Below are 22,176 nucleotides of genomic sequence, written 5' to 3' on the forward strand. Positions count from 1 at the left end.
TACGTCGTATATACGGGAAGTGTACATGATGTGCGGAATTTCATTTAAGTAAAAATTTCTGCTATCAATATATAAACAACAGATAAAAATTTGCATTTTTTGATCGGAATAACATCTATCAACAAAATGTAAAAGTTGATATTGGAAATATTTATTTGAAACTAAGCTCCGAGATAAAAAACAAACAAAAAAAAAAAACTCGAATATCATTTAAAAATATTCTAATGGTTAAAAGAATTCAATCCCTGAAATATTTATTGACAAGCCAAAATAAGTAATTAAATAGATAAATAAATAAAACTTGTTTCCAAACGTGAAACATGCGGTGCGAGAATTGGGGTTGAGGTGGGTAGGTGGTTGGGTTAAAGTCGATGTCTTTTAAAGCTTCATCCTTATGACCTTTTATTCCAATTTATCATCTGCATTATAGAGGAGGGGTCTATGTTTTTAAGGGGTCATTAAGTGGTCCAAGTTCATTTTTACTTTGATTGTTATAAACTCTGTGAATTCCAAGGGGCTCCGGATCCTTCCTCCGACCCCCCTCCCCTCCTCTAGATCTGCGCATGGATAGTATATACAATAATAATAAATATATATATATACATACAGTAAAACTCGGTTACAACGAAATTACTTCGCTATATCCGTAATAAGTTATATCCATATAAGGAATTCGTAAAATTTATATGGTTGGGGATAACAAAAAAACTTCGCTATGTCTGTGACACAAGATGAAACACACCCTTTAAGTCCGGCTTAATGGTGGCTTATAGGTCCTTAATGGTGGTTTAATGGTTGTCTTTAAGTCACCATTAAGTCACCATTAAGCACCTTTAAGTAACATTTACACCACCATTAAGTTACCATTAAGCCAACTCAAAGTCCTTAATGGGTGCTTAAATGTAGCTTAATGGTAGCTTAATGGTGGCTTACAGGTCCTTAATGGTAACTTTTAGACCACCATTAAGTCACCATTAAGCTACCATTAAGCTAGACTTACAGGTGCTTAATGTCCAAACTCCATTAAGCTACCATTAAGCTACCATTAAGCCACCATTAAGCCACCATTAAGTCACATTACGCAGTCCATAATATTGTTTATATGGGTGAAAAATTATTTTTATAGTGATTTTTTATCAATGTTATAAATGTAGAGTTCGCTTATATCTTGATTTGGTAAAAATAATGAAAAAGAACGAAATTCAAAATCCCCCCCCCAAAAAAAAAACGCCATAGTCGGGGCGCGATCCCATGACCTTAGGTTTGCAAGGCGAACGCGTTATCCATTAGGCTATCGCCGCTCTTGATAATGGAATGAAAATATTAAATATTTAACCTTTATTTTTTTCAAAATTTGTTTGGACTTGTAAAGGTATTTACTAGTATTTTGTTGAACATTTCCAAAAGTCTTGAATTGATTTATTAATCAAAATATAAACAATTTTATTTGTGGATCTTAACACATTAATATATATTTCTACACTGAGTTCGGCTTTTAGATTGATGTAATGCGATTGAGTTCTTCGCTCTGTTATTCGAAAATTTTCGAAATGTAAGCATTAATTAAATCATGATTGAAAATAAATTAATTATAGATAAAACACAAAAGTCTATCATCGAAAAAGAAAGAGGAAAAACAGATTCTACTATTATTTTTAATATACTGCAGATATTAACGGTTTCTGGGTCAACAATTTAGTGACAATCCTCGCGTAAGAGATACCTGGTTAATTACGTTTACAAAAACTTTTTTTAGAATATCATATTCAGTTTCAATTCTTTTTGTATCATAATGGGTATCAAAATAATTGACTTTTTACGTTGAATCATAATTTTTAATTTGTTATATGCTTGCGTTAAATTAAAATTTTTCAAAAATAATTAATCATTAAAATCTGTCAGTGTACGTTGTGTATGTATAGTTTCCTGTTAGTTAACCGGGGACGGGGGACACCTAATTAAGGTCTATTGTCTGACCAGTCGGTTTACTGTACACTGATCATCTGTTAATCTTACCCCGTTTCTCAATGTGTATACATCTGGTCGGATGTCATGTTTAATCTGATCGGCCGTTCCTCTGAAAATCGATTTTGAAATAACAATCATTGAAGACCGACTAGATTTTGACAGATACTTACCGCTGCATTATTAAAAAAAAATAATGAATTAATTAGAATTATTCATGATGTAAAAGCCATTAAAAATTTTTCATGGTAAAAGTCAATCTTTGAAAACTAAACATTTGTATACCAGTAGCCCCCCCCCAAGAAAAAGGAGAGATTTTTTTAATGAGATTATATAGTTATATTCCTGTGAATTCTGTAGCGGAATGTTTCTTTTAACACATGAAATAAAAGTACCATTTTGTTTTTAAAAAGTAATATATATTTTGTGTTCATGAATATAGATAATTTTAAGAACAAATTGATTTTTGGTATTGTAAATTTAAGATATTTCACAAAGACTTGCTCACGGTGTGTAATAATTTTTTTATTTTTAAAAATCATATACACTAAAAATAAAAACAACGCATGTAATAATGATTTATTTAAAAAAAATAATATACGGTTCTGATACAGGATGTCTTGTTTTATTATCACTGTAAATGATTTTAAGAAAAAATTAGACACCTCGAGCAAGCCCCTGTGGCTATTAGCTAACTTTGTTCCCAGTGATCAAGTTTATGCATGTTGACAAAAAACTCGTAGAAATTATGATCGAGACAGAATTATGAGTTGGAATAGATTTTGCGTAAATGATATTAAAATAACTAAAAGTTAGTTCAAAGATTCTATATAAGATGCGTAAAAGTTTAATGAGGGTTGACCATTAAGTCACCATTAAGCTCAGCTTAATGGTGGCTTAATGGTAGCTTAATGAAGTTTGGACATTAAGCACCTGTAAGTTGCAGCTTAATGGTGGCTTAATGGTGGCTTAAAGGAATTAACTTCTTTAAGCCACCATTAAGTCACCATTAAGCTACCATTAAGCGATTGCTTAAAGGTGGTCTTTCGTCTTGTGTGAATTCGCTACATCCGTGTTTATACTAAACGAGTTTTGCTGTATTGATAAGTTTCATGTTGGAAAGTTAAGAAATATCTTGCAACTTGCATATTATGATGTTAGCTTTACCGTCGTTTGTCACATCATGACGTCAAAATATTATAAGAGCCCATTTCCATTGTTTTCTCATGGGATGCTTTAAATGTTAGACTGGATTGATGTGGTATGTACACATTCAAACATGAAAATGACTTAACAATTACTTTTGACTTGTATTTACTTTTCTAGATATATTTGAAACATGGGCTCCGTTCATTAATTAATGAAAGTGTATGAATTGCACTGTTTACCTCATGGCGGTGTATATGTACATATTGCTCCATAGTTTTATTCAAACTTTTCAGAAATTACCCACTGCTTCATTGATTTTACTGAGCATTTGTAAACATATCGAACGTTTCCTTTGCTTTATTGATTTTCTATTTTTTATTAACTGAACATGTAAACATATATCGAACGTTGCCTTAACTTTTATATGCAATTAAAAATGAAAATAGTTTATTGCAGTCACTGTGAAAGATCGTTGTAATCTCGAATGATACTTTTTAGGACGTTCAGCATTACTCAACATGAGGAAATGATTTTCTTTGGATTACTTAGTTGGCCATCTTCACGAGCTTGATGAAGGAGCTTGTCATACGAAGGTTGACTTAGCGTAAGTAAAGGAAAGTTTTAGAAAAAGACAAAAACAGATTTAGAAAATTTTCTTAATGTTTTACAATTAAAGCTTTGAGACAACCTCAAAATTGTTTGGTGCTTGTTGTTTTTTTTTATTTTAAAAATGCATCAATTATTTTCCAGGACTTTCGAAATATATTTACTAAATTTTATTATGATATAATGAATGAAAGAATTCATAAGAAATAATCAAATAGATATTTCAGAACCAATATAAAACATTTTACTGCAAAAAAAAAAAAGAAAAAAAAAAGAAAAAAAAAAGATCTGTGTACGAGCAGCATGATAAAATTTGAATATAAACTTAATAGTACTGTATATATAGTGAAAGGAAAAAGAAACGCATGGTAGCATAATATTCGAAATTTTTTGACCGCTTGACCGAATATTACGAAAATTGGTCAGATGAGAATGTTAGTTACTATGCAAAAAATCAATGTTTAGAATAACTCAACCGAAAAATGTATGACATCACAAGGGAATACACTAAACAGCCCCCCCCCCAAAAAAAAACACGTGCAAATTGTTGACGACGAGTTTGTCAACAAATTTTGTTGTACCATTTGAGGCACCTGAGGAATACACATTGTTTTGGTATAGTTTACGGAAGTTCCGTGGGATCTGGATGTCAAAATGCCTAAGTAAGGACAAATTAAAGGCAACAACGAGTTAATAAGCAGTTTCTTGTACATTTTCCCCTATAGAACATGTTACTCGGAATTGTATGACAAAATGGTATGTCCATGGATTAGAAATCCTGAACCAGACTAAAGAGTGCTATAGAAGTTTCTTAGTACCAGTAGTTTTGAGAAAACTGCCAACAAAAAACCAGACAGAACTTAGCAAGAACACAAGCAAGCAATGACTGGACAATAAGTGATCTCCGGAAAGCTGCGGACATGAGCTTCAATTCTTGAAGCTGGATCAAACACTGATGCAGATTGGTATTCTAGGGACACGACATTTATGAGAACAGCACATTTTCATGCAAAGGCTCAGAACGCAGGAACATAAATGTATATGGACACAACAAAAGAAAGTGCAACAGTTATTTTCCTCATACACTCAGAATCCAGTGAGGAGCAACTGCAACCAAGCTGCAGTTACCGAAATCCTTTTTGCTGTGCATTTTGCAAGGAGTCGCATTATTCAAGCGGTTGAATAAGATACAAAACACAATGAGCGTATGAAAATCGTCAAACGAAACAAGATGTGCTTTAATTGTTTACGCAGACATCGTGTTGTAGAATATCAGTTTAAATTTAATTGTAAAAATATGTTAGAGGCGTCATCATTCAAGCTTGTGCAATGCTCTTAATGCCGTCAAAACACGAACGGAGAATACATCTACATTCCAAGCAAAGGCTAAACTGAATGCAAAGACTAGGTAAATCTAAAATCTTCAGGACCTTATAGAGAACTATAAAAGCGCCATTTCTAAATTGGAACAGCAGATAAAAGAGCATACGATTTTGATAGAAAACCATGAAGGATGTTAACTTTTTACAAACCCGATTTGCAAATCTTCAGTCCGAATTTGATGCACATTTAATCGCTACGATTTAGTAGTTGACTGCTGAGAACCAAGCTCAAGTATTATAATTGAAGATAAAAGAAGCTGAAGTCAATATACTCAAACAGAAGAAACAAATCGTCAGCAAGTGGGAGACATTTCTCAATCAGATGTAGAGCAACAGAGAGAAACTCCTTGGGATCAAATTACTGATTTAAAGATGGAGTCAGAGGTATCCATGAAACAATGTAACGTTCATAAGAATAACCTGGAACAGTGTTACAAAGAGGGGATCCTAGAAAAGGTGAACATTATCAACCAGCTGGAAAAGGAACGAAAACTCTACACCAATACTACGAACAATCTAACTCAGAATTACGGAAAAGATAACAAACTTCATGACATGCATTTCTGAGGATGACACCAAAATCAGGCAACAACAGAACATGTACAAGACTTTCAGAGATGTTGAGAGGACATACAGCAAGAATCTCATCGAGTCACAGGATGAGATCACAGAGATGAAGAATGTGAAAATTACGGATGATAAGATTTATCAGCTTAATGAGCAAATTCGTGCTAAAGAGAATGCGTCCATCAAGGAGTACTTCGGACATTAGACTGAATAGAAAAACGATTTCTTGTGGCCCGGAGAATGATCATGACAAGAAAACGAACCAAGACCACTTGACAAAAACCTGTATTCGAAAACAAATTTTAGTTCTTGATTTACATCAACGATGGAAACGGGAATACTTAACAAGATTACGTGAATACCATTGTTGTCTTTGAAAACAATGTGCAGACCTTAAAGGTCGGCGATTTCCTCCAAATATACGATACTTGTCAAACTATTATACACGATATCTCTAGTATATGTAAATAAGAAGTTAAGCCTTCACTACCTTTGCAATAAAACTTAAATTTGTCTCTTTCACCGTTTCGAATAGTCTATAAGTCAAGGAAAATTTAAAGTTTGATTCTTTGACACGAGGATTCAGATCGTATTTGTGATTATCGATATGGCAAATCATAGACAGTTTTAAAGGCAGAGATTTTTTACTGGGTGGTAAATTCCATGTGAGGGAGGGGCTTATTTTGTACAGGTGTGAATGTCTTGCAATTGGGGGCTTGCAGTCTACCTGTGGTCACCTGTCTCATAATCCCTATGCACAGGAAGCGATTTAATACACATTGAAATACCCCAGGTGTCAACTTTACCTGTGATGGGGATTTTCAGACAATTTGTAGTAAAAAAGTTTTTTCAATTTTATTTTGATTTATTTTTTACTCTTTGAAAATGACCCTACCTATTTAAAAATTATTATTTTATCATTCTATAAATTGAAATATTAAAATAAAGATTGTTTTAGGTGTTAATGTGTACGTGTTAATTTGGGAAAAAAAACTCCTGTAACAACCAGATTAGACTTTTAAAATTCATTCCTCTCCAGGATCCCATCTATTAATAACATGAAAAGAGAGTTGTGTTAACTACATTTCACTAAGAAAAAATATTTAGGTTTCTCCTAACCTCCATAAGAATTTGTCGCTATGAAACTTGCTAAAAAGATTGCTTGTAAATTTTTACTGAATAAAAAAGGAAAATATAAGTGACCCATGATTGGAAACATTATTTTTAAATTTAATTACTTCACACAGTGCTTCTCTGAGCTTTGTCAATAACATCTCCACTTTAGGTTTACCATTTAGCATATCAAAATTGATATCGAAATTTCATTTGAAAAAAAAAAATGTTTGACGTGCTAAAGGTTAATTTTTTTGAAATGTATATTATAATTTAATACTCTAAAATACTAAAGGTACGAGGGTTGTCCCAAAATTTCGTAGACTGAGCTCATATCTTTTAAAGAAATTATTGTATCTTTATAAAATTTTCAGGGTGGATAAAGCGTGTTCTTGGCAGATAATGTACAAAGTTTTATGATGTTTATTTGAAAACTTTCCGAGTAATAACATTTAAAGTGATATCGTTCTCTAACACCCGGAGCAATCTGCAACGTCAAAAAATACAAATGTCAACAGTTCAAAATGTTTGGAGAAAATATTTCAATTACCAGAATCTAATTCTTAAATTAAACGAAACGGTTATAGTTATAAATGAGAAATATCTTAATTACTATGATATGATCAAACATTAAAATATGTAAACAAAGTATATGCATGTACAGGTATGAAATAATAATAATTTGAAAACGATACATTTCTACGGGCTTTTCGTCTGTTTTCTCTAAGGGAGTAGCACAATGCAACTCTTGCCCATTTCTTGGCCCCGTCTTTTATTTAAGCTACTGTTATTTACATATACATAGAGAAACCGTTTTAATCATTTTAACATCAATTCTCTGTAAGGACCAAAATTGCTTGGCCACGCACTATCATGGAATTTTAATTTATCAATATAATATTAAAGAGTGTCCTATATAAAGACTATAGGTGGGTAAATTTTGGACAGTGCTTCCTTGGTTTCCATAGCAATGGCCTTGAAATATTTTGCCATGGCGAAAATGACCTAATTGTCATCACCATGCAAAATAATTCCATGCTTCCTAAACGTAGAAAAGTTGAGAACGTAACATGGGTCTCATTTTATAGCTAACTAATCAAAGTTTCTTGGCATATAAATTTTATTCAATTTAACTCAAGGGTTTCAATATAATACAGATCAATTTACACAAAGATTGTCATGAAATGAATACAAAGGTACCTATTTCTTCAAGTGCATAGAAATTTTTGCAGGCAATTTCAACTTATAAGAAAGGTTTTTTCAGTAAGATAGAACTTAGATCTAAAAGATACAAAAAGATTTGAGGTGGGTAAATCAGTTAAATGTTGTTTTCCATTCGCCTGAAATCCTCACTTTTCATGAAAATTGACCGAGAGTTATTTCCCTTTGCTGACTATTTTGCACTGAAGACAAAAAATGGTTGACTCTCCTGTCAAAAGAAGTTTCTAACAACATGTGGCTAAACAGACACCAGGAAAATAAACAATGAGGAAATGATGTTTAAGTTGTGAGTGACAAAGTAAGTCATCAATCAATTAATGAAAATGAAAGAGACAGGTCTTGTGAAATATTGGAACAAAATTTATGAAGTCTGACTAGAGGGATTCCATCTATTCTAAAAACCCATACGTACATTATGATGCAAATGGAAGAAAACATTAAAAAGCAGTGGATACGGGATCTACCCTAGGCACAGGTATAAAAAAAAGTAGAAATTTGTGTTTACTTTAGAAAGCAAATTAATTAATTTATATACTCTTGAAAATCATACAACTATTGATTAGGAGGAGAATGTAATAGATGTAACTTAGGTTTGTGTGTATGAAATGAAAAATTAATCTGTGTTTTCGGGTACAGACTACATTGTTGTTAAGTGTGTGTGTGTTTTATTGGGGGGGGGGGGGCTAAAAAATATTTAGGGAAGTGTGTATAAATTAGAGACGGACGTAAATACATGCATATTATAAGGCTCTATTCAGTTTGACTGTGAAAAAAAAACCCATAATTTTTAATTAACTTTAGCAATATATACACACTTTAATAAAATACATGTATAAAAATGATATGCCCTAGCTTGAAGGTATGTATTCACACAAATTTATTTCATTTTAATAATTAATAATAAATTTATATAGATTTACCAATACAGCTCGAACTATGAAAATAAAGATGAAAAGATGCATTGAGAATTCATTTTCAGTAAAAAGAAGGTGAGAATTTTTTTTAAATATTAAAATTACCTGGTAAAGAAATAAACATTCATCATAATTTGATGCTAATAAAATAAACATTCATCATAATTTGATGCTAATAACTACATGTACCACAGCAAAATTAAATCTTTTATTAATGTCATGATTTATAGGTCACCTGAGCCGAAGGCTCAAGTAAGCTTTTCTGATCACATTTTGTCCGGCGTCCGTCTGTCCGTTTGTCTGTCTGTCTGTAAACTTTTCACATTTTCAACTTCTCAAGAACCGCTGGGCCAATTTCAACCAAACTTGCCACAAAATATCCTTGGGTGAAGGGGATTCAAGTTTGTTCAAATGAAGGGCCACGCCCTCATTCAAGGGGAGATAATTGGGAATTAATGAAAATTTAGTGGCATATTTTAAAAATCTTCTTCTCAAGAACCACTTTGCCAGGAAAGATGAAACTTATGGGGAAACATCCTCAGGTAGTGTAGATTCATGTTTGTTCAAATCATGACCCCCCGGGGTAGGGCGGGGCCAAAATGGCCGACCAAAGTTTTACATAGAAATATATAGGAAAATTCTTTAAAAATCTTTTTCTCAAGAATGACAAAGCCATAATTCATCATATTTATATGGAAGCATGCTCAAGTAGTGTAAATTCAAATTTGTTCAAATCATGACCCCCAGGGGTAGGGCGGGGCCAAAATGGCCAACCAAAGTTTTCAAAGATATATATAGGAAAATTCTTTAAAAATCATTTTCTAAAAAATAGCAAATCCATGATTGGTCATGGGACTACTTTTGGATTTAAACTTTACAATAAAAAACCATTTTCTACTTTTTCCTACCCTTAGTGCTCAGGTGAGCGATGTGGCCCATGGGCCTCTTGTTTCTTATAAAGTTTTGGGATACAGTAATTTAAAAAAAGAATCAAAAATTGGTTGTAGAACCTACTATGATTGTATTGTTACATTTTAGAACTGTGACACAGGAGCATCACCTGTGAAAGGTTACAAATGACACCAATAAAGGATATATGAGCAACTGTAAGTACACTGTTACTTAAATTAATTCAATTTTCTCAACAAAGTCAACACATGTTGTATGTTTTAATAAAAATTTTATCAAAGAGGTTTTAGAATTTTTTTGTTCTATATATTAAAAGAAATATACTCTTACCATACTTAATTCACAAGCAAATTCAAAATTAATTGTGGGAACACCATATAACTTACAAGTAGTCAATCAAAATTTGTTTAGGAAAGTTTTTCTTGTATTTACAAATTCATAAATTGAATATGTATTAAGCTATTATGCAACTGTACTTGGATACATGTATATATGAAATAGTATGGATATCCCTAACATACATAATGCATATATGTATGATTTATGCAAGAAAGTTGCATATAAGGCACTATAAACAGAGGAACCCTAAATAGAAATACTAGTATCCAGTATACAGCAATGAACTATATAGTTGCAACTTATTAGGAAATAATCTTTGTTTTTATGTTTTTATTATCTTTTTTTTAACACAAAGGTTATATACCAGAAACAGGAGGCAGTTACAAAATTAATAAACAAAGACAGAAAACTTGCAAGTGATCCTGCATGAGAAATGAACTCCAGACAGTATCGTTACCAAACAGTATTCTTTTGGAGGGAATTCTGTTTAAAGAAATTGGAGGTCAGAAGTTTTGAAGTTTGTGATGGTAAATTCACTAAATTTTTTAGGTTGCTTTTTATCTTCCATTGGTTATACTTAAAATATTTTTGAGGTATTTTTTTCAAGGTGTAAATACTAACAATTGGTCTAGAATTAAATACATGATAGTGAAAAAAATATCAATTTTGTTTTCACATGAAAAAAATCTTGTAGATAAATAATGAATTTAAATTAGGGTATAGATGTATGTTATTTTTTATTTCAGGGAAAAAGTCGAAGATGATTATTTCAAGTGTCACTTTTTAAACCAACTTTCTTCACTGGACAGCCATAACACCACATACAGTAAAACTCGTTTAGTACAAACACGGATATTGTGAATTCACAGATATAGCGAAGTTATCTTGTATCTCAAGCTATATAAATTTAACGAATTCCTTATACGGATATAACAAATAACGGATATAGCGAAGTAATTTCGAAGGTCCCCATGCCTTTGTTATAACTAAGTTTAATTACTGTAACAGTAAACGTCTGATGTAAAAAAAAAGGTAACTTTAAGTCTAGCTGTTTGAACTAAATTGTTATGTAACAGATTTTTTTTCTCCATATTTTGACATATAAATACACATTTTAGATAATGTTCAGAATGAAGATTTTCTTGATTAATAATTTGAAAAAAAAAGACTGTATTAATATAAAAGTTGTTATATATACATGTACTGTAGATCACATAATTTTTGCAATTATTTTACCTTATTTTCACAACATTGTCATTGACTCTTTTTTTAAATAGACACATTTTTCACAAATTGGTGTCAATACTCTTTTTAATCTCAAAAAATACTATTTTATCTGAGAATTAATTTTCTGAGAGCACAAAGTCTTGTTTAATAGTCGGAAAATAATGTTCTCGTGAATAAAACTGATAAACAGAATACAAATGAGTATGTGTATGTTTACAGATTGTTAGTGATATATTAATGATTTTTTCAATGTGTTGTTAGTTTTATAGTCAATTTAAATTCAGCACCCTTTCTTCATTTTGTATCTAGTAATTGAAAATATTGATTGCTGGGCAAAGTTCCTGTGAAAAGTTTTCAGTATGTTGTTGGTGTTGCAAGGTCTTAAAGATGCATACTAGTATGTGCCAGTCTAGAATTTTCTTGTTTTTCCTCAAGATAATAGCATTAATCCAATCTTAGAATCTTATTTTGCTTGGTTTTACTGTGTAACTGTGGAAACCCTTAAAGTTATTTATAGAATGATTTTGCTAACACCTATGTCTTTGAGATCAAACATTTTATTGTTTTTCTTTAGTTGTTATTAAATTTTGGTCAAGTGACGCCTAGAATTAGTGAATACTTTGCATTTTTCAGTATTTAAATTGGCTTTCAAATATTTACCACTGACTTACATGTACAAATAATTTTCTAAACATTTTCTGTGTAGCATAAAATTAAAACAAGGTGTGTAGTTTTTGTGACAATAATTTGTTGGTTTTTCTTAGATTTTATTAAATGTTCAGTTGAGATTTCAAGTAGCCAAAAGTCTCAATTTTTCAAAAATTTCTGGCTGTTTCCATAGCAACCAAGATATCTTGCAATCAAATTTTATTTGATATTTTTATTTCTGGTATCAAGTAGTACTAATGGGGAAAGTTTTATCAGAATCAGTGCATGACAAAGAAGTTTAATTATTTATAGAAAATGGCTATCAAAGAGCTAATTTTTGCTAGATTTTGAGTTATTTGCCCTTTGTAAGGGATCATTGAGAAACAATAATAAAACAATGAATTTTGATTTATTTTCATTAATAGCTTTAAAAAAATTGAAAACATTTATTATTCATTTGATTTCTCATATTTTAAAGAAAAAAACTGTTTGGAAAAGAAATTTTATTAAACAACTTGTGTCTGGTAAAATTTTGAAAAAGAAACAAATTATTTGGCAAAATGCCAATTTTCGAAGTTAAAAATATTTTAAACGAATAAAATACCCACTCTACTTTTTATAAAAGTTGAATAACATTATTATAGTGTTTTTAAAATTTCAGTTGATTTTTTCTCATAGTGCTTGCAATTTTTGATAGACCTCTTGAAAAACAGGGTAAAAATGTCCATTTTCGAAATGTTAGAATTTGGTCATCTTTGAGCCACCAATTGAGGAATTTGCTGTGACATTTAGAATTTTTTTTATTTGTGTAATATATTGCTCCATATGTTCTGTTCATATAATGTATTATTTATCTTATAAAAATAAAGATGATTATACAATATGAAATGAATTATACAGCATTTTTATGTGTGAAATGGGTGTAAATGGGGACAAAATCTATTTTTGTCCGTTACCATGGCAACCAAGGTGGCAACCTTAATTTTGAATGTTGATTATGTCATACTGTATGGGCATTAATCACCTGAAAAAGTTTCATTGAAATCGCTCATGGTGTGTGCCACAGCCCTACAGTAACATTTTGGTCCTTACAGAGAATTGATGTTAAATACTCAGGATGAGAAAAAGTTTCCTAGTCTACCAAACCATTATGACTGGTACATTTTTGTAAGAGTGAATTCGGGATCAAAACACTTGATCATAGTCCAGTGCGCCGCCTGTGCCAACGCAGCCGCCATTTTTCAGGAAGTCGGATTTCAACCTCCTGTATTTAAAACGTTATAAAAATCATATTTATCAAAGCATAAACACCAAAATTTGGGGAAATGTAGTTAATAGAACAGTATTAAGAATTTTCATTTCCATTAAAAAAATACGGGGTAGTAATTACGTTTCCGTGGGATTTTAAATATAATATACCAAATTTTAATTGCAACTCTTGGGTATTGCGCCGCCTACCTACACCAAACAATGAAATGTGTCTTTTAAATCGGAATAATTTGTGTAGTTACTCCATATTTGTCCATAAATTTATTAGATAGTGTTGGTTTAATCTATATACGAAGTTTCATTAATGTATTACATACGGTTCCTACAAAACAACGCTTGTCTACGGAATTTTGGGAGAACCCTCGTACATGTATTTAATTCATATACTAGTATTATCAATATAAAATTTTCACAGTAATAGAGTTTCTGTATACCATGTTCAGTAAACATCAAAGAATCAAAAGTTAATTAGAAGGTCACCGCGAGTCCCAAACAAGTTATACAGGGTATACACAGGAAACATTAAGTAAGTGTCAATCAAGTTCCAGCATCCAATGATGGACCTTCACGCACTTGATTGACAGGGCTACCCAGACTAGGTATTTTTGAAGGCGGTGCTTAAAATCTCTGCCTTTAACCGTCACTTTTTGCAAAAGAAAATATCGCTCAAACAACACGTTTCTTCCTTACACTACAATGCAAACAATGGAATTTACGCAGTTAATATCTGTATAAATATTGTTCTTAATTACAAAATTGTAAAGTCATGTTTCCATATACAGTAAAACTCGTTTAGTACGAACACGGATATTGCGAATTCACGGATATAGCGAAGTCATTTAGGTTCCCCAGCTATGTAAATTCAATGAATTTCTTATACGGATATAAGGAAATACGGATATAGCGAAGTAATTTCAAAGGTCCCAGTGACTTCGTTATAACCGAGTTTTGCTGTATTTCAAGTTGAACTTTAGCCTTACAGTGTACATGTAACCATCGACCAATGCTTCCAGTTTAATAAGTTTAATAATAAAAATATGCAGTGACTAGGTATCGAGCATGGATATCCTCCAACGTATTCATGCTATTCTCCCCCTACAACTATATGTATAGATCCGCACTGAATATGTCGTTACTGGGCAAGTGCACGTAAATATAGTTAATGAAAAACTTTGTATTATAAGAGCACAGTCCAGTTAATGTGAGCAATGGAAAGATCGACAATTATTGGTGATTAAAATTTATTCATAATCGGAATTGTGTTTATTTTAGTACATTATTTATACCGAAAAATTGTAATTATAGCTACATATAATACCTACATATTGAGGACGATTAAATTTTATATTTAGACTAGTCAAGTGATGCGGCAGTCACATGATTCTAGAACATTTACTTGCAATATTTAAGTTACTCAAATTTCTCTTGTGCAAGGGCAAAACAAAATTAAAATACTTAGTTTAGGTTATGAATATTTTCAATGCACGTTGTAGTTTCTGAAAGGTGCTGCGTTCCTATTTAGATTCTGCAATTTCATTATTAAAATCATATTTGTATGACAAAATGTTGTATTTTTTTGCTCGGAAACGGCATGAAATATTGATATATTAAAATTATTTCCAAAATTTCATAAGATCGCAGCACTTTTCGAATTCAGATACCTTAATATTTCAAGAGTTCGTTTGTAATATTTTACTATGAACAATTGAGAGTATGTCATCTATGTCCCTGCACTATATCGATTTATTAAGACCCTCACATTACCCTCTAATGTACTTGCAGACAAATATACGGCAATATCAATTAGATAGGAGATATAAGGAAAATATATTGATAAAATCGTGAGGGAGAGATTGAATCCAAGTTAATTGTCTTTATAATATTTGTAAATAATATTTTATTTAATTATAGAATACATTAATAAATACTTGATAAGTCTTTCACTGCATACAAACTGCGTCAAGGTTTACAAAATGACGTCACATCGACAAGTGAATTGTTATCAGTGACTTATTTATAATTGTTATGTGGGAACCAACGACAAAAAAGCATGCTGTAGTACATGTAAATTTTAAATTTGATGTAGTTTGATCGTTTCCTACGGGTTAAAATAGCAAATCAATGTGGTATTTTTAAGTATAATGTTGGTTTTTGTATGATGTTATAGATACTTTTTCCTGTACAAATTAGGCTTTAACCCCTTTTTGTAGCCTAAACTGTGCTGCAAGGGCTAGATTATAAGAAACCCAAATCTTCCAACCAGGCGTCATAATTTTATGAATATAATTATTATGAATTCTGTAGATTACGGCAGACGATGGTCTGAATATGAAGAAGAAGATCTTGAGATTTCGACAGGATGAATTAAAGGTAGATCGATGTTGAAATCTCGAATTAAGCGATTAAGGATAATATGAAAAATATCCACCCTTCTGTTGTTAAACATTCAGATATGAAACAAAAGTTAGCTTTTAGTTTATTTGTTTGTATGTTGCTTCATGGCCCTCTCGAGAATTTTTCAATTTTCACTTATCACCTGCCTACGAAAGCCCAGAAGGCTCATTCGAGATTCAAGTTTCGAAATACGAGATTCAAAATTCGAGATTCGAAATTCGAGTTTCGAGATTCAAGATCCAGATTAACCAATCAAAAGGCTCATTCGAGATTCGAGGTTCGAAATACGAGATTCGAAATTCGAGTTTCGAGATTCAAAATCCAGATTAACTAATCAAATACGGGTTCAACATTTGATTACTTCCCTTTATTATGTTTTATCTATCAATAAATCGTTTAATATATTTATAACAAATGAGTCATTTGATTAAACTACAATACAAGAAAGAGTGTTATATATATTAGAAGGAAAGTTAAATAATCATTTGATTTTTGATCAGCAAGATATACTTCAATTTATATTATGACTTCTTAAATATTAAATAGAATACATATATCAGGAATATATATATATTTTTGCATTGTCTACTGTATATAAAGGGCTGCTGACATAATAATACAGTTATAAATAGTGTCTAAAGATTAACAAAATCCCCACACCTAACGGCAACACCTGCCAATTTTTCCCGACACTGAAAATGTTACTTTAAAAATTTGAAAGGCAAGGTAGCCTTGATAAATAAAAACCGCGCTCGTTTTCCTAATAGAAGGAATACATTAAAATAAAGTTTTCAATTACTTATCTTCATCTAAGGCTTTGATTTCTTGAACTAATTAACAATTATATATACAATACAGATTGCAAATATGAATTAGAATAAATGCAGCATTCATTTTATCTGATATCAAACAGTAGATTAGTCTAAATTAGCTGCAGAACTATAGCGTTATGGTTTTATATTTTAGTCTCTGACCATAGCGTTATGGTCAAAGACTAAAATATATTCGGTTTTTATTTATCAAGGCTACAAGGATTTTGTTAATCTTTAGTCACTATCTATAACTTTATTATTATGTCAACAATCCTTTATATATAGTAGACGATGCAAAAATATATATATTCCTGATTATGTATTCTATTTAATATTTACGAAGTCATAATATAAATTGAAGTATATCTTGCTGACCAAAAATCAAATGATTATTTAACTTTCTTTCTAATATATATAACAACTCTTTCTTGCATTGTAATTTATTCAAATGACTCATTTGTTATCAATATATTAAACGATTTATTGATAGATCAAACATAATAAAGGGGAGTAATCAATGTTGAACCCGCATTTGATTGGTTAATCTGGATTTTGAATCTCGAAACTCGAATTTCGAATCTCGAATTTCGAACCTCGAGTCTCGAATGAGCCTTTTGATTGGTTAATCTGGATCTTGAATCTCGAAACTCGAATTTCGAATCTCGAATTTTGAATCTCGTATTTCGAAACTTGAATCTCGAATGAGCCTTCTGGGCTTTCGTACCTGCCAGTGGAGTGCTAAAAGTTTGTCCTATACTCAGTACTTAAAGCCATTGAGCAGTTATTGTAGCAGTGTGGGAGGTTTTTAAAACCACCATCTACTGTGGCACGGGCCTCGGTTTATACAGTATCATCCGAAGGACCAGTCTCAAAACCCCACAGTTGGATTCGAACCCGTTACACGTACATCTGTATGTAAGGATCGACTCCTTACTTCACGGCTCTAAAGCAGACACCCTATTCAGTACGCCATGCTGACGAACAAGAATTAGGTAGATTATAAGATCAGTATAAACAGATAACAGCTGCAGTGTGTTTGCTTGTTTTAGGCTCATTATTTGAATTGCATTTTGGAGGAAATAGCACTAAATTAAACAAGTGGCAATCCAATATTTTTAAGAAAAAAAATGTTCAAATTCATGTGTCCGTTTTAAATATTTTTAATATTCCCAACAATTAAATAAATTCAAATTATTATATTTATATATACCGAAGTCCAAAACACCGTACAATCCTTTCGAACAGATATACACAGCGGCTTCGAGTTCTACCAAGTTTCTTTTTAACCCCCCCCCCCCCCCCGTCCCCCCTTAATTTTTTACATTAATGAAAGAAAAAACTTCAGGAGTACCGTACAATAACACATTTAGGAGATTGTATAAAAATAATATGATTGAGAAACTTCAATTCTCCAAGAAACGTTTTAAACTATCGAAATAACGCATATTTTTTTGAAAATCAGTAACATCAAAATATTAAATACTCTTCAAACCTTTATACAAGCATTCCTCACCATAAATTATACTCGTGTCTAGATTTTTGACATCATAAACAACTTTTTAAATCAAAGTGGAACTCGAATATACTAAAAGGAAAAAGAAACGCAGGATGAACTTTTAATGTGAAAATTTTTTTTTTTATTTTTTATTTTTTTCAGTGTTCCTATCTAACTTTTTAAATCAGATTCAAGAAAATGTTACCAAAATCCCATGTGATTTTGCCATATAAATTATGAGTTATGACGATTCCCCCCAAATGTGAAAACCGGAAACTCTCATTATCTTCAATGTCTCACCCGCGCATCTCTATAGTACAGCTTTGTTTCTCCTTTGCATGGACTTCATCAGTGTGTTTATCTTCCAAACCCTGGCTATACTGGGCATGCGTACATGTAACCACGCCTAAAAATCAGTCAAAGGACACGTGCATGCGCCAGTGAGAGGAAAAAAATATGAAGTTGACCAGCTCTAAAACCAAAAATGTGATTTTTTTCAGTTTCGGTGTGAATGTGATAGTTATGATTGTCTACTATATTAATAGCGGTTTTTGTGATAGTAAGGTGGCGATTATAACAGGTGGCAGTACGAATAACCCGATCTCAATAAGACTCTGTTTCGAGTCAAACTCATCGTCATTGCTGGTTGGAAACCATTGCAGGTCCTCTCTGACAACGGGTTACAAGTTCTATAGAGGAAAATTTAAAAGAAACTGCTAAGTAACCCGTTGTTATGTTCCCCAAACGGAGTTTGGGAACATATTGTTTTTACTCTGTTTCTTATTATGTTCCCCAAACGAAGTTGGGAAACATATTGTTTTTACTCTGTTTCTTATTAAGGTCTTACGTCTTCACGGAAGACCTTATAGTGATTCTATTGTTTCTTATTTGTTTATTATTATTAAGGTCTTCCGTCTTAACGGAAGACCTTATAGTGATTCTATTGTTTCTTATTATTATTATTTTTCTGATGCAATTTCTCAAAGACTACTGGATGGAATTACATGAAATTTTCAGGACAGATGTTTTGTTAAATGAATTTGATACATCTGAGAGAATTTTTGGAAATTCGCTTCCGGTGCCAAGTTACAGACCTTTTTCTGATTTCTTTTGTCCACAGATTTTCTCAAGAACGGTAAAAGATATCAATGTGAAACTTTCAGATATTATAGATGATAAAAAATACTATCCAGGACGCGACTTTTCGTTTGTCGTCATTACTTCCGCTCGCTACCCGAAGCTAATTTAAAAAGTCTAATTTTTAAAAAAATTGTGTTTTTCAATATTTTTCGTTTATTTTTTGTATGTTGATAGAAACCTTTCTTATAATGCTTGCTATATAATTTGTTTTAATATTGATAAATCTAAACTCTAGATATTAGCATCTAAAAATTTGAAGCGTTTCAAAATGGCGGCTCTCTCTGTCTACTCCGACATTTCGCAATAGGGGTTTACTGAGGCAGTCGAGCATTTGCTTGAAAGAAAGTAATAAGGACAAATGAAATATAAAGGAATACTTGGATTTTCACGTTGTAGTTACGTTACAATTCTGTGTCAAACTAAGTTCTTCTTAAACGTCTTCTATAATTGGTTTTGGTTGATTCTCAAAGTAAAAAAAGAAAAGACTAAATGTGCAAATGAAATTCGATACCAAATATCTTTTGATTGCACCACGGAAAAGCAGCTCATTAATCATTGTTATAAGTAATAGTTATTCAAGAAGGATAACAATGAATACAGTAAGTATAAAACTTACCCTCAGTTTTTCTCATGCACATTTGTGCCATATTATACTAATAAAAAAGACAAAATAAGATAACATAAATTATTTTTTTAAAGATCGCTAAATAGAGTTTATATTAACATTATTGTCTCAAAGATCTTATTCAAGTTATTGAGCACAAACGATATCCAATTCCTTGACCGTCGTAAGGCGAGCCATTTTTTTTGCGAAACATTTCAATCTTTTCATGAATGTTTTTAACTAATCGGGATAGTTTACTTTAGCGAGTTCACTTTAACATGAAATTTAAAAAAAGTTAAAATTCATAGCCGTTTCACTGTTTTAGTGTTACTTCCTTGCATACTATATGGAGTTTGTGAAAAATATACTTTCTAATCATCAAGTTTTAGGCTTAATGGACGGTTTTTTTATTTCATTAAAGCTATCACACCTAGCTATCACACCTATTAAAGAGAACATTCAAAAGAAAAGGCGCGAAGATTAACTCGTGGCATTTGGCGCGAATTTATGAATAGTGACTAGCTTTCATAATTCTAAGACAAAAGCACTGTTATACAGAGGTATATACAAGAAGATTTAGAGCAGAGGTCCCAACAGCGTACGTAATATTTAGCGCGTTGGATTTTCATGCTGCCGACTTGGATTCAATCCCTCTTGCGTGTAATATTTTTTTTTACCCTTTCAGCTAGATTTTACAAAGGTTTTCTTTTTTTTCGGAATCGGACGGAAGACCTCTCGTTGCTCGCAACGAGATCGTATCTAGTTAAGGTCTTCCGTCTTCACGGAAGACCTTATAGTGATTCTACTGTTTCTTATTATTCTTATTATTATTCTTTTTTTTGACAAAATTTTGTGCAGGCGATTTCTCGAAAACTATTCAGTGGTTTTTCATCAAACTTTCATAAAATATGTGTCATTATATGAAGTTGTTACATCCGAAGAGAAATCTGGAAAATTCTCTTCTGGTGCCAAGTTATGGACGATTTCCTGATTTTAAAATGCAATTTTGTCGCCCCTTTTTCTCGAAAATAGCTAAAGATATGACCTGGAGACTTATTGGAGACGATAGATTGTCACTTTGTGGTTTGCAGAATCACCTTCTCGTGCGTCGTCAGTACTTCCTGTTGTTGCGAGATGCAAATTCAAAAAATCGCATTTTCTAATTTTTTGTTTTTCAATATTTTTCATTTATTTTTGGTATGTTATTAGAAACCCTTCTTATAATGCTCACTATATAATTTGTTTGAATGCTGATAAATATAAACTCTAGATATAAGTATTCAAAAATCTGAGGCGGGTCCAAAATGGCGGCTGTCTCTGTCAACGCCGACATTTCGCAATAGGGGTTTACGGAGGCATCCGAGCGTTTGCTTGAACGAAAGTAACATAAGGATAAAAGAAATGTAAAGGAATACTTGGATTGTCACGTCGTAGTTTCGTTACAGTTCTGTGTCAAACTAACGTCTTCTATAATTGGATTTGGCTGGTTTTTAAAGTAGAAAAAGAAAAGAGTAAATGTGCAAATGAAATTCGATACCTAATATCATTTGTGCACCACGGAAAACAGATCTGAAATCATACTTATAAGTAATACTTTATCAAAAAAGAATATCAATTAATATTGAAAGTTTAAATCTTAACCACTGTTTTTCCTATGCACACTTGTGTCATATTAAACTAATAAATAAGACAGATATAAGAATTTTTTAAAGATCTCTTGATGGAGTTTATTTTAGAATTCTTGTCTTAAAGACCTGTTTCAAGTTATTGAGCTTAAAAGATATCTGATTCCTTGACCATCGAAGGGCGAGCCATGTTTTCGCGCGAAACGTTTCAACCTTTTTCGATTTACTAATCGGGATAGTTCACTTTGGGAATAAATAGGAAATTGAAAAAAAGGTAAAAATTCATAACAGTTTCACCGCTTTAGTGCTACATGCATATATACAATATGGAATTTTTAAAATGTGTTTAACATACTTTCTAAATCTCAAATCTTAGGCTATAAGAACGTTCGTTTTTTTAATTTCATTGAAGCTATCACACCTATTTAATAGAACATTCTGAAGAAAAAGCGCAAAGACTAACTCGTGGCGTTTGGCGCTAAATTTTGAATAGTTACCTGCCTTTCATAATTTTAAGAGAGAAGCATATTCGTTAATATATACAAGTAGATTTAGAGAAGAGGTCCCAATTGCGTAATATTTAGCGCGTTGGAATTTCTTGCTGACAACTTGGGTTCAATCCCCCTTGTGTGCAAATCTTTTTTTTTTTTTTTTACTTTTTCAGCTCGATTATACGTCTTCTTTCCGGAATCGGACGGAAGACCTCTCGTTGCTCGCAACGAGTTTCTCATCTAGTTATTATTATTATTCTTTATTTTTTAGACAAAATTTTGTGCAGGCGATTTCTCGTAAACTAT

Source organism: Saccostrea cucullata, unplaced genomic scaffold (genome assembly GCF_032062105.1).
Source record: "Saccostrea cucullata isolate Sc308-1 unplaced genomic scaffold, CSIRO_AGI_Scuc_v1 ctg2954, whole genome shotgun sequence".
Classification (NCBI taxonomy): domain Eukaryota; kingdom Metazoa; phylum Mollusca; class Bivalvia; order Ostreida; family Ostreidae; genus Saccostrea; species Saccostrea cuccullata.